The 13,691-nt window shown below is 35.0% G+C and overlaps 2 long non-coding RNA genes across 2 annotated transcripts; both read left to right on the top strand.

Moving 5' to 3' along the window:
* The first annotated feature begins 3,563 nt into the window (after nucleotides 1-3,563).
* LOC140153244 (uncharacterized) lies at nucleotides 3,564-9,935 on the top strand. Its single transcript, XR_011859080.1, has 4 exons — nucleotides 3,564-3,676; nucleotides 4,490-4,585; nucleotides 7,900-7,996; nucleotides 9,803-9,935. It is a non-coding gene; the product is annotated as an uncharacterized lncRNA (long non-coding RNA).
* Nucleotides 9,936-12,059: 2,124 nt separating this feature from the next.
* Nucleotides 12,060-13,599, top strand: LOC140153245 (uncharacterized). The gene is made up of 3 exons (XR_011859081.1): nucleotides 12,060-12,268; nucleotides 13,086-13,217; nucleotides 13,487-13,599. It is a non-coding gene; the product is annotated as an uncharacterized lncRNA (long non-coding RNA).
* Nucleotides 13,600-13,691: the final 92 nt, after the last annotated feature.

Here is a 13,691-nt window from a genome sequence, read left to right as displayed (position 1 = left end):
GTTAATGTTTTAAAAATTCGGACTATAGAACCTTTTTACTAATTCGGACTAAAGAACACGGTATCCGTTTCGGAACATAGAACCGTTTTGCAATTTCGGACTAGAGAACCCTTTTTTGAATTCGGATTATAGAGCCTCTTTCTGTATTCGGACTATAGAACCCTTTTTAAAATTCGGACTATAGAGCCTATTTCTATATTCGGACTATAGAACGCTTTTTTAAATTCGGACTATAGAGACTATTTTCATATTCGGACTAGAGAACCGTTTTAAAATTCGGACTATAGAACCTTCGAAATAAAGAATCGTCGGAATAAAGAACCTCTTTTCAATTTTTTTTTTTTTAGAGAACCTCTTTTAAAATTCGGAATAACAAATACTATGAACACGTGTTCGGACTAGCGAACCTTCGGACTAAAGGACTTTCGGATTACAGAACCTTCGGATTATAGAGACTCCCAAGCATTTTGAAACCCTTTTTTCATCGAAATCGGCAAAAAATGAGTACGTGGTGTTGGCAAAAAAAAAAACTTGACAAGGTAATCGTGAGGGTCTAAAAATTGTCATTCTGCATAAACATATGCCTTGGTCTATTATATTGGTGTTATTTTATATGTTATTATTGCCAAATATTCTATTTTGTGAAAGTGTCATAAGAATTGGAGCATGAAATCATTAGAAAGCACCGTCATAAAATAACCCAATTTTGATATAAAATTGGATAGGTTGAGCCCATATTTATTGGTCGAGCTATGAGTTTTAAAATAATGGACGAGACGTAGTCGAGTCCAATATTTTACAACTCATAGCGAGACCAATAAATATTGGGCGTAAAGCATCAATTTTATCATTATTATGTTTTGGATCCAATATTATCACAACTTGGATCCATCAAAACATGATAATGACATAAAATGACCGTTTCCAAGAATCTTATAACACAGCACCAATATCGATAGAATAAGGCAGGGAATAATAATTTTTGATGCAAAATTTACAGACCCCCGTACAGGCTACCACGTCTAAATATATTTTTTGGGCCGGCACCTAATTTTTTGGCAGATTTGGATTAAAAAAGGTGTCAAAATGCTCACGAGTATCTTCAAGTAAGCTGAAGCCCAAAGGGATCTGAAACATCACCATTATATAGCACACCGCTAATATAAAACAGTATATATTTACTATATACTTCTTCTTTCTAATTCTTAATTCACAATTTTACCTGCTCTATCCTATTATGACTGCGTGTTTCCTCTTCAATCATTTTGTTGAATGTCATAATAATGATTTAATAATGCTTGACATGATCAAATAAAAAATAAGATCAAATAAAGAATAAAGTGGAATCATAACTTTTATATTATTATGTGTTATTTTACTTATGATTAATAAATAAAGTAATAAAATAGCTTCCATATTTTCTTACCTATTAATCACTGCAGATCAAATTTAGTAGGGTACATTTAATAGGGTACTATTATACATGTGTAAATAATTTATGCCCTCATCATAGGCCCTAATAACTTAATTTTCCATCGGATTTTTCCCGTTCATAAAAAATACAGGATAAGGTTATTATCTTCAAATTACCCCATACCCTATTTGAATGGTTTAAAAAAAAAGTGGAATAGAATTAAAATGATAAACATGAATCTTCAATATTGGAGGCTGTTAGCAATGCATTCAAAACACAGGCTCTTGAGCTCATAAGCAGGGACAAATGATTTGCGGGGGAAAATGGTAAATTGCGCGGGAAAAAATAGAAAAATCCGCCGACGATCAATTGAAAATTTTGACCTGTTATATTGAAGATATACATTTTTTTCCAAAACACACACACACAAAAGTTTGAAAAAAAAAAGTATATCTTCAATACGAAAGGTCAAAATTTTGAATTAATCGTCGGCTTTTCATCCCAGCTGCATTATACATACACTTTAAGTAAATATCATCAGATTTAAAAAGTAATATCAATTTTTAATAATTTGCCATAAAATGTGTATCATATTGCGAATTTCAAAAATATCAAAATTATTTGATATCAGAAGGACATAATTCTTCTTATTCAGAATGCAATAGGGTACTATTATACATGTGTAAATTATGCCCTCTCCATAAGCCCACAAAAATACTGTCCAAACGCTCATACCCCATACCTAAAGGTGCATAAAAAGACGGTCATTCACCTGTGTAACAAAATTCACATCGAATGCTACTTGAGCAAGTAAGAATTTAATAAAATACTCCTGAACAGTGGCTATAGCCAAAAAAAAAAAAAAAAAAAGTCCTATACCTTAGTCATGTAAGTGGTTACGAAATAAAGGTGTCAACTATAAAAAAGGAACTGATAAACCGATATTTCTGTGACATTTAAGAAAACATATTGGCCCTATGGAAATACAATGGACCGATCAAACACATTACACATATCACGCCCACGCAAGTTTCACTCCTGCAAGTTCGTAGATTTGATTTAGTCACAATTTATGTTCCGTAGTCTCACTTGACGGAGTAAGTTTGGAGAGCGAGGTAAGTTGTTTCCGTTTCGTTAAAAGTTTCTAAATAATAGTTTAAAATCCAGTTGTACGACGTATGTTGTAAAAAGCAAGACATTATTGGCATTCTGTAAAGTTGAAAATATCGTTTGGTTTAAAACGATCGAAATGATTATAACTATAATATTTTTCACTGCATACCAATGAATACAACTGTTAGCTAGACACGGCATTGACTCATTGTATATGATCACATTAACACATTTGACCCATATTATTTCGTATGGTTAAAATAAATGACAATATTTCCTGTTGCGAAGTTGCATACAAATATACGTACTTATTTTGTTCAATACCTATTACTAATATTGAAGTAATAAAACTATACCAGGTAGACATTTTATTTCAGATGAGCATGTATTAACTAATATATTGGAATGATATATAATAGAGTAAAATAATTTATAATGATTAATATATAGATAATGATCTGCAATGACCAACCATAAATATATTAATTCTTTTTTATTTCTTCAATGTTTCATATAAAGGCCTATGTTCAAGTTTGATTATATAAAATTCTAAAGTTTTGGACGGGACACACATTGCTAGCATTATAATAAACTTCACTTTATCCCTTATTAGAACGAGTCCTATACAGTCATGTATATTACATTTGCTTGGAGTGTAATTTGACTAGGATAATAGGGTTACGGACGATAATATTTGGATTTTTCATAAAATTAGTAAAGCCTGCGATACATTGTCGTACATGTATAATAGTTCTAGAGTTAAAAGCAAAAAGGTCAACGATACGTCGTAGATGGTTCAAACTATTAGTCATTTGAATTGGTATCACAATTCCTACAAATAGAGACTATTTTGTATGAAAATTGAAGCGTTTTATACGTTTTGACCAATGTGGAGCATAAATGCGACCTTTGACCTTTTTGCTTATAACTCGAGAACCATACATCTCTTTTTCTGAATCAATATGATCTGAGCAAAACTTTGGTGTAATTTATAAAATGCTCACGGGTTTTTCTTTGTTTGCACCTCTGCAGTATGAATAGTTTCTAAATATTTTCCACATCTGCAAGCCACGACCTATCGCCGAACCCGGAAGCTTCTGTTAAATACTTCAGAACAGATTGTACAAGTCTGTCTCCAACAAAACATAGGTATGCCTACTGTATTAATGTTGATACCGCTAAATATATACATGAATAATACAACAGGAAACACAATGTGGTTTTTGTATATTAGGGACGCAACATTTGTCTTGGTGCGTCCCTGAAACATAATGTTGATAACTCAATTAGGGATGGACAATGTATAACAGGTACCAACTGGAAATTTCACATTTTCATGGATGTTTACCATTTGTGAGTTACCTGTCATTAAAGACAAACGACCCCTAAACCTAACCCCTAACCCTAATCCTGACCCTAACTTTAACCCTTAACCCTAACCTCTAACCCTAATTAGCATATATGGTAATGTTTCCGTCTAAAATGGGAAATCTACCAGTCAATCAATGGCATACTATCCCTACTATATCCCTGCGACCACGTGATCCGTTGTTAACATTAATATTTATCATTTATTGACGGCCAATTTTGAGTCAATTTTGTCCTTCTTTTAATAAGTGCCCCACAAGGAGTGTATGTGCAAACTCTTTTGCCTTTATCAGTTTAGGCTCAATTTGGTTGCTAATGATGATGATAATGATAATAATGATGATGATGGTGATGATAATAATAATAATAATAATAATAATAATAATAATAATAATAATAATAATAATAATAATAATAATAATAATAATAATAATAATAATAATAATAATAAAGATAATTTTTGATTAATAGTTTCTAAATATTTTCCACATCTGCAAGCCACGAAGATATGTTTGAAGATATGTTTGCTTGAAGATATGTTTTGGTTATACATGTAATTCACTTCTTTAATGACTTTTTTCTCAATTTTACTAGATTGATCCTAAATTCTGAAAATGATGTTCAGGATCTGTTGCATATTGTTGACCTGGTACGCATTACTGATGTCAGTTTCTGGTCTATGCTGGCCAGGTAAGACATAGGAAAGCGTATAGATACTCACACAAATATAAACTGCAAACTTGCGTCTGTGGTCAAGTACTAACTGCACTTGTGCTTCTTGGCTAAGGAAATCACACAATAATTGACTATAGACGCATCCAACGAACAAAGTGATGGTCAGAATCCACTCGGCCATTACTGGGTCCCATCCGCAATAAACTGGTGCTGTAACTGCCCAATTGGGTGGATTAAAACCGCTTAAAAATCAACCTTATATTGTGTTGTGTTGTACACGTCTGTTTGACCTCTCAATAAAACCTCATTTGAACCCATCTTTATGTCAGACAGTGTTGCCGATGTCCTATATACAAGCATTGAAAGCACAAAGGCGTGGCGAACCAACAATGGATCTCACAGTCCGCAACAGATGATCTCATTTGGGTTTAGAAAATGTAACGTTTAGCCAACGGAGGAATATAACAATTTAGCGGCTTATACCGCGACGTTGGCAATATTATATCTTGTTGTATAGCTTTTGTTCTCAATCGATCAAGATCCCAGTTATAATTAACTGATACTCCATGAGCGTTTTTATAGTGATGTACGGTATTTATACGGTATCCTTATAGATATACGCATATGGGATTAGGTTGGAATGTCACTTATCCGTTATCTCGGCTGTTTATAGTGGCGACCAATAGCGCTATTCTGGCTCCGATTCCGACACAGATGGTTGACCGCAGCGTGTTCGAGGTTACCGCAATACAAGGTGGGAAACACAAATATGGTGCCAGTTTCAAATAGTTTACCGTCGCAACGATACCGGTTTCTGGTGCGACTGCACCCATTTTTACATCTCAGTTAATATGTTCAAAACAAATTTATCAAATGAGCAAATGCTAGTGTTGCATACTAGCCAGCTATCTTAGGCATGAGGAACCAATTGAACATGTTGAACATGTCACACCACGAATGAGATAGTATTACATAGAGCTGGTAGTCAACAGATGCTGCCCCTGAAAAAGATCTTACGGGGAAATTAATGAAAGGAAAGTCAGAGGGCGCCAGACGACAAACATATCTTCAAAGAATTGCAGCCTAGATGGGTGTGACTATTAACATCAAACTGTTGAAACTGGCAAAGAACAGGATGGATTGGCATTCTATGGTCGCCAACGTCACTGGATATGGAGCTATATATATATATATAGGGCACATACAGTTAGGACGCTGGACTACCGATTGTTATTGTTCTGCAAGGCTCACTCAGTCATTTAATAAGGCAATACAAACGATCGAATTTGGTATTCAAATGAACAAAATTTTGAGTTACACCTTTTCAGTGTAAAAATTTTTTCTCGGCCAAATGAAAAGCAATAATTTTCATTTTTCAGTAAATGTCAGGAAAAACTGTAATGTTTGATACTGTATTTTTTTTTCAAATCTTAGTGTTAAACTTAGTCGTGAAATTCAGTCATTTAGTGTAAGATTTTCGATTTTGATAGGCTTCAACTCTGCCCGCGAGCCTTTTTTTGATCAACCTTTTAGCTTTTCAAAGTAATATAGTTCGCTAAAGAAGGATTTTTCCCAACTTTCTAACGCACATCACCGTGAGCGATATATCATAGTTTTGTCAGAATTTCCGTTTTGATTCCATAATTTTTGACTACCAGCTGAAAAATTTTCAAATCCACGCGTGTTATCTTAGGCTAATACTAGCATTGTGGATCGATATCTCTGGGTGCCCGGCCTGGATACAGTGTTGCCAGAACTTCAATATAGCAAAGAAATTACCTAGTGTTTCAATTGTCATCAAAGGTGACTGGGTATAGTGCCTTTTGTTTGTGTTTGTTTGAAATTGCTTAAACCCACCGAAAGTCATAATGAAGCAGCCAAAACAATACAAGGTTAAACATGGAAGTTTATAACAACCTATTATAATGACCTAAAGGAAAAATCATTTATGGCAACAATGAGCCTTGCATTGTAAGTCATGGTTAAAATGTGTTGAGTACCCACCCCACCCCCATAGGCCTACATAATATTACATACCGGTACCTTATAATATTTATATAGCACGGCTATAGCTATAGCCTACATTTAGAAAGTAGGTCCTATAGCGCTAAATTATGACAAATAGGCCTACACAAACCCGAACGCAAGTCTGAAGGGTGTAATGAAAATGCCAACCCGCGATGGGGGGGGTCATTCAAAATTCACCTGGAGATAGGAGGGACAGAAAATTAAAATCCCCTCTAATGACACGCGAATTTTTCTAGGTTTGGACAGTGGATTTTCCCAAGGACCTCATCCTAGGTAAATAAACAAACAAACAAACAGACAAAATGGTTTTCATAATCATGGAATCCATAGCCCCTATAAATTGAAATTGCAGGCTATCACGGGAGCAAATTTCCAAAATTCACCTCATTTACCAGAATTGGGGATTTAGGCTACCAAATCGCTGGTCAGGCAATCCTGGTTTTCAATGGAAAAGGGACCTGGTTGACAACAATTGAAATATCGATTATTTCTGCTGGTTGTTCTCGTGATGAAGGGAAAAAGGGTAAAATAAAAACGGAAATTCTGACAAAACTATAATATATAGACCCACACGATGTGCTTTACAGAGGTGGGAAATATCTTTCTTTAGCAAACTATATTAGTTTGAGACGCTAAAAATGAATTCCGTAAAAAGCTCACGGGCGAACTAAAGGCCTATAAAAATCAAAAATATCACAATAAAAGACAAAATATGATGCTTGAATTTTAACACCAGGATTAAAAAAAAATGTATATCCAAGCACTATGTCTTTAACTGACATTACTGAAGAAAAAAAAATATTGCTTTATATTTGACCGAGAAAATAAATTTCATAGCAAAAAGGTGTATCTCTGAATTGTGCTGATTTTAACATGTATCGATCGACTTTTAGCGCGACTATGCATTTCTAAAGAATTGGTAGTCCCGCGTCCTAACTGCATAGAGAGAGAGAGAGGCTAAGTTTCAACTGTTGTGATTTGGTATAGTCTTGCGAATGGTAGTGAGCTTTGGAAAAAATTGCATTAATCATTTCATAGTGACTGAAATTATTCAAATATCACAGATATACTTTTGTAGGTCACACGGTTCTAGAGTTATCTTGTAAAGAGGGCTGAACACTTTTGCAAAACATAACTCATTAACAACAATAAATCAAGCAAGTTTTCAAAGTGTATGATTTGTATAATGAACTTTTGCAAAACGTCAAAGTGTTATTTTGCAATAATATATTGATTTAGATAATTTTTTGGTTGCTTCGACTAACAATGTTAACCGCACACGATTATCACTTTGTTTCCAGATCACAGCACGACGCTCTTGTCTATTCGTTCGACTGAAACTGGTATTAAGTTTGTGGACACAAATCATACGTCATTTGGATGTGAGACTAATAAAAGGTATGGCATAGTTTTAAGGTTATTAATTATTTTAAACTGTTGTGGTTTGGTAGTTCACAGTATCTTACGAATGGTAGTGAGCTTTGGCAAAAACTGCATTGCTCAATTCATAGCGAGCGTGTAGAAGAATTCAAATATCACAGATATACTTTTATAGGTGCTGCGGTTCTTGAGTTACGTTGTAAAGAGGGCTGAAACAACAAAACGTATATAACTCATTAACAACAATAAATTAAGCAAGTTTGCAAAGTATACGATTTGTAGAATGAACTTTTGCAAAACATGAAGGTGTTATTTTTCAATAATATATCAATCTAGATAATGAAAATCGATTTTTAGGTTGCTTCGACCAACAATATCTCGTCTACCCATAAGCTATTACTGTATACGGTATTCGCTATACGATATACGCTCATTCGATCAGGCTGAGTTCACACGGGAGTATACTATGTGAACTCAGCCTGATCGAATGAGCGTATTTCGTATAGAGAATACCGTATACGTATACAGTATACTTCTATGTGATCGCAGCCTTGGTATGATAACAAATTTCACAAAAAAACTAGAGCAGCGACACAATAGGGGTCAATGGTCGTGGCGAGGGGGGATGTAAAATCATTTTGACCCGGAATGCTGAGTTACGTTACCTGGCATAGTTTAGAGGAACTGAATAAAGTCTTCCCGCTCACAGGCTCCAAATTGACTTTATCGGGACCATTTTTTGTTGTCTAGTAGTACAAAATCGAAATAAGCGGTGGATTCTTGAATTCAATGTTTTCCACATGATTCCTCACGATACATTTATGATATATTTATTGTTTGTAGGTATGTACATGCTGTCAATTAAATCTGTAAATATGTATTGCTATTTGTGTTAAATTTAACAGCATACATGCATTTTTGGGTGTTCGTATTACAATAGACAACCTGAAAGCCGTATTCACTTCTTCAAAGTTCACGCAAAGATACAACACACTGTTAACTATAGTTCGTATACCTTCCTCGACTCAGTAAAAAGTACAAGTAAAATCTAATTTTGAGATTTTCTCAAAGACTGTTAATTTTTGCAGGAATCTCTTATGCTAGTTGGATTCTTTGCATCATTTCCTTTCTGAAAATGTATACTTTTATATATTTATCATCATTACATTTAGAGATAAAAAAAAGAAGAAGGTATACAGACTATAACATAATTATTTATTGATAAGTACATTATTATTGGACAATGCCTCCACATTTAATCACAAGTAGTCACTAAATTTAGAATCTTTCTACAAATACCGTATTCAGATATTCTACTTACATGACTTATCTGACCGTCTTTTCTTGTTGCTGCTCAGTTTCAATAATTAAAGGGCCAATCAGTGATTTGCTCATCAGCAGCATTGTAATAAATATCAAAATGCAGATTTTAGCACCTTAGTGTCATAGATGTGCTAACATAGCCAGTAGTGGTTAAGCCGAAAGCCGTATAAGACATTTTACATGAATCTGCAATTTCTCTACCTAAGTAGAATTTAGCTACATGTATTTGAATGGGACCTCAACTATGTTAATATTGCTGTTTCGTCATTTTTTGCCAAATTTTTCATTTAAAAATACCTAATGACAACTTTCAGAACTTATTAAATTAACTTAATGAAACTGATATCACTTTCATAATTCACCCACTCATTATCCGGTCTGTTCCATTTTTTTGACTGTCGTGTCGTTTCATAACCCAGACTTCAACACTACTACCATGACTACTGAACTTAATTCCAATTCCAATAATCTTCTTTTCGTTATTTTTCAAACAACCCTCAGTCTAGACGCCGGACTATCAGCATATGAACTCTCTTCATACTCAGTACCACCTGATTGTGACTCGAATTGTGATCCGAAATTCAACCATTTCGTCATCCACAATACGACAGGAGATGTATACTTGGGTGTCTCGAATAAGATTTAAATCATTCTTATCATGTAATCAAAACCGTATCAACTTTCGTCGAATGTCCAGAGGATATAGATAGAGAAGATTGCATTAATCATAACAAACTTCTCACTCTTCATTATGGCACTGACAAAGAAAAACTGATTACATGTGGGAATTATGACGGAGGGATATGCCAGATCCGAGATCCAAACGATATAGAGATATCCATGCAAGTTGATCAACAAGTGGCAGCACCAGGCAACCTTACCACAGTATACACAATTGCACCTGCACCTGAGAGCATTAATAATGGGGTTCGAGAGATGCTGTATGTCGGAGCTACAGATCCAAATGTTCGAACTATCAGATTGTTTAGTCGGCGAAGACTTTCCGAAGAGTCGTTACTGAGTATACCTAGAGATAATGGATTAAACCTTGCTGCCACTAATTTCCAAGTTGATTTCAAAGACGTGTTTGATTTTAATGGATTCACATACTTCGTAACAAATCAACGTTTTGATAGAGGTAGCGGCTATCGAAAGGTTTTGTCAAAAGTTCACCGCGTATGCCATGAAAGTACAGACCTTGACTCTAAGACCGAGGTTGTAATTGAATGCAAATATAACGGTACAAATTACAACTTGATCCAGGCTGTTCACCTCACAACAGTTGGTTCAGATCTTGCCGATTCGTTAGGACTCCCTACAAACGAACAGGTACTCATCGGATTATTTGCCAAAAGTGTGGAATTAACAGACTTCATTGCAGATAGTCGATCCGCATTGTGTATTTTTAGATTAAACGACATTGAGTTCAAGTTCCTGAGGGCGATTGCCGCGTGTTTAGAGAGTGCAAATAACAGAGATGGTACATCATACATCAATGGGTATTGCAGAAATGTAAGTAGCATTCTTTGTTAGCTTTTCGTCGTTTTTTTTCGGATGAGTTTGAAATTAAAGGACATTATTATTTTGTGTTGTTCAGTGATGTTATCTAGCATTCTAGGGTGTCAATGCTCTGATATTTACTATAAACACAAATTTACTATAAAAAGAAAGTTCTCACTCCTCTTATTCGTCATAAATCTAAAACTGATCATGTGATAACTTAACATATGTGACCACTCAGCACAACTGAGCCCCGAAGTCGCCAATCATCATTTTTGAGATATTCAACCAAAATATTCTGCTTGAAATTAGCTTTAAAATGATGTATATCATGTCTATAGTACTTGACATTTAAGTAGTGAAAATCAATAAAACAGTCAATAAATCCTTTGTTTCCTATTATTTTTTGTTAAGTTCGATGGAGCATATCTCAATAGTGGCACTGGCGACATCCGGGCTCAGTTGTGCCGAGGGGTCACATATATTTCTTATTTCAACCAGATAATTGGGATTTGAAACAATCAGATGGCTTTAAAAATACACAATAGCATGCATCATAAGCCAAAAGGAAGTTCTCATATTTGAGAACTATTGAATTTAGGACATGTTCTCCTTATATTGAGGATTTCTTTACCAAAAGTGTAAGCCCAATCGGGCAAACTTAAACATTTGACCCCCATTATGACCTTTGCCCTCGGTTGAAAACGGATTGATTTTGGCATGTTCCCCTCATATTGAAGATTATCTTTACCAAGTTTAAGCCCTATCAGACATTCTTTAACATTTGACCCCTAGATGACCTCTGACCTAGGATGACCAATGTTTGATTCTTTACTTTTCATGCTCCTCTCATATCGACGATTCTTTTTAAACATCGCACATCCGGTACAGGTTACTAAATATCAGATCGATATGTCGAAGTGCGGCAAAACGCATAGCCGGACAGATAAATAGACACACTGACACACAAACAGAGACTGCTCATTATTTTAGTATAACTTAATTTATATTATAATATTGTATAAAACTGCAAGGAAATCGGCATTTTTTCTGGTTTGAGCCCTGTTGAACCCAATAATTTAACCCTTGACCTGTTTGCTTGACTCTCAGGAATGCCAAGTCATAAATTAACCAAAACTATTTGGTTCCAGAATAATTACAGCTCTTTATGATGAGAGGAATAACTTGATGAGATAACAGTTTTGAATTATAACCGTGTAAAGACCGTCTTTGTGTTTCACCTTGCTTTAGACATTAGATCCAAACCAGTACAACACGATGCAATTTGCTGATCAGCAAAAATGCAATGCTGCGGATTACGCTCTTCCTCGAGGGAAACTGACTGAACCTATACAATCCACTGCAATCATAGAATGGTCATCCACGCTTGTGTCATCAATCATTACTACCATTGAAGAGGAACACACCATTGCTTTAATTGGAACCTCAACAGGACAACTTATGAAGGTACTTCCTTTTAAAATCAACGTAAATTAATCTTAATTTGTTTTTATTGGTTGTCCACCGGGGGGGTCAGTCCTATTGTGGCCTGTACACCATCCGCGATAATCAACTTTTGAAAAGCACCCTAAACAAGGATTTAACCCCTGGATAATACGATACCCTAAACAGGTAACACGCGCCTGTTTTCACACCCTAAACAGGGATTTTATTCCTTGCATCAAATTCCATACCCTAAATTTCATTTCCGCGTATTAGCAATTGCAATTTTGCTACCCTTTTTTTTTTTTTTTTATGTTTTTTGACACCCTAAACACGATATGCGCGTATCGTGCCTACCCACGATAAACTACCCTTTTTACGCGTTTTTATTATCGCGTATGGTGTACCAGGCCGCAATGGGAGTGACCCCCTGGGGTTGTCCAACATAGTCATGATAGTGTTGCGTGGTATAAGTCACAATAATTGTTTCATATCCAATGAGCAATAGCATAGATAGATCAATACATCATGCTACATAGAATAACACCTAAAGCATTGAAAAATAGTGTGTTATAACCAGGGAATTTTGAACTGCATGCACGAAACCCACTGTACAGGAAACCTAACCTTACCGATTTGCTTGTGTGGAATTCTAACCTAGTGGTGTGGGGTGCATTCGTGAGTGGGGTGGGTGGGTTGTGTTGATAGGGGTTGTGATTATGTATGCGTTTGTCTTGTCTTCTGTGTCTATTCGCCGTATAGATGTGTTTACCAAAAGATGTCAACTTTTAGATATGAATTGATTTAAATATCATTTGCATCCTTTGCTTTTACTAAAAAGTATCATCTTAGAGGTGGCAACTCCAACAGGATGTACGAGACACTTAGCTTAGGTAGCCCTGTACTGAGGGATGATCATCTGCAAACAACAAAAGACGGTCAACAACATCTGACGGTACTAACTGAACAAAAGGTAGCATCAAACATTTTGAAATAGTGTGTCTCAATAAAAATTCCTTTATCAAACGTTGTTATTTCAGTGTGTACCTTTGCAGTATGACACAATTTTAATTGTATAATATACATGGTATAAAAAAGGTATATACAGTGTATATAAATTATATTAAAAATAATCTGCAGAAAAAAGTTACCCTTCCTGTCATAATGTACGTACATCATATTTGTATTATCACCAGTGTGCTTTTAATTAAAATTATTGTGTTTCTTTTGTACTGATATAAGATATTCAAACTACGCGTTGAAAACTGCGCTTATTATACAACCTGTGAAGACTGTATCGGTATTACAGAGGAAGATGGTGATCCATATTGCGGATGGTGTAGTCTTACTAGAACGTAAGAACAATTAATTTTGCATAGAAACTGAGTTATTTTAATGTCATTAGTTTTTTTTCTGGAGGCTAAAATGACCCAAAAGTGTTTTTGCA

This window comes from Amphiura filiformis, chromosome 5 (genome assembly GCF_039555335.1).
Source record: "Amphiura filiformis chromosome 5, Afil_fr2py, whole genome shotgun sequence".
Taxonomy (NCBI): domain Eukaryota; kingdom Metazoa; phylum Echinodermata; class Ophiuroidea; order Amphilepidida; family Amphiuridae; genus Amphiura; species Amphiura filiformis.
Note: the sequence above shows the minus strand (reverse complement) of the source record. Positions and strands in the feature narration are given on the sequence as shown.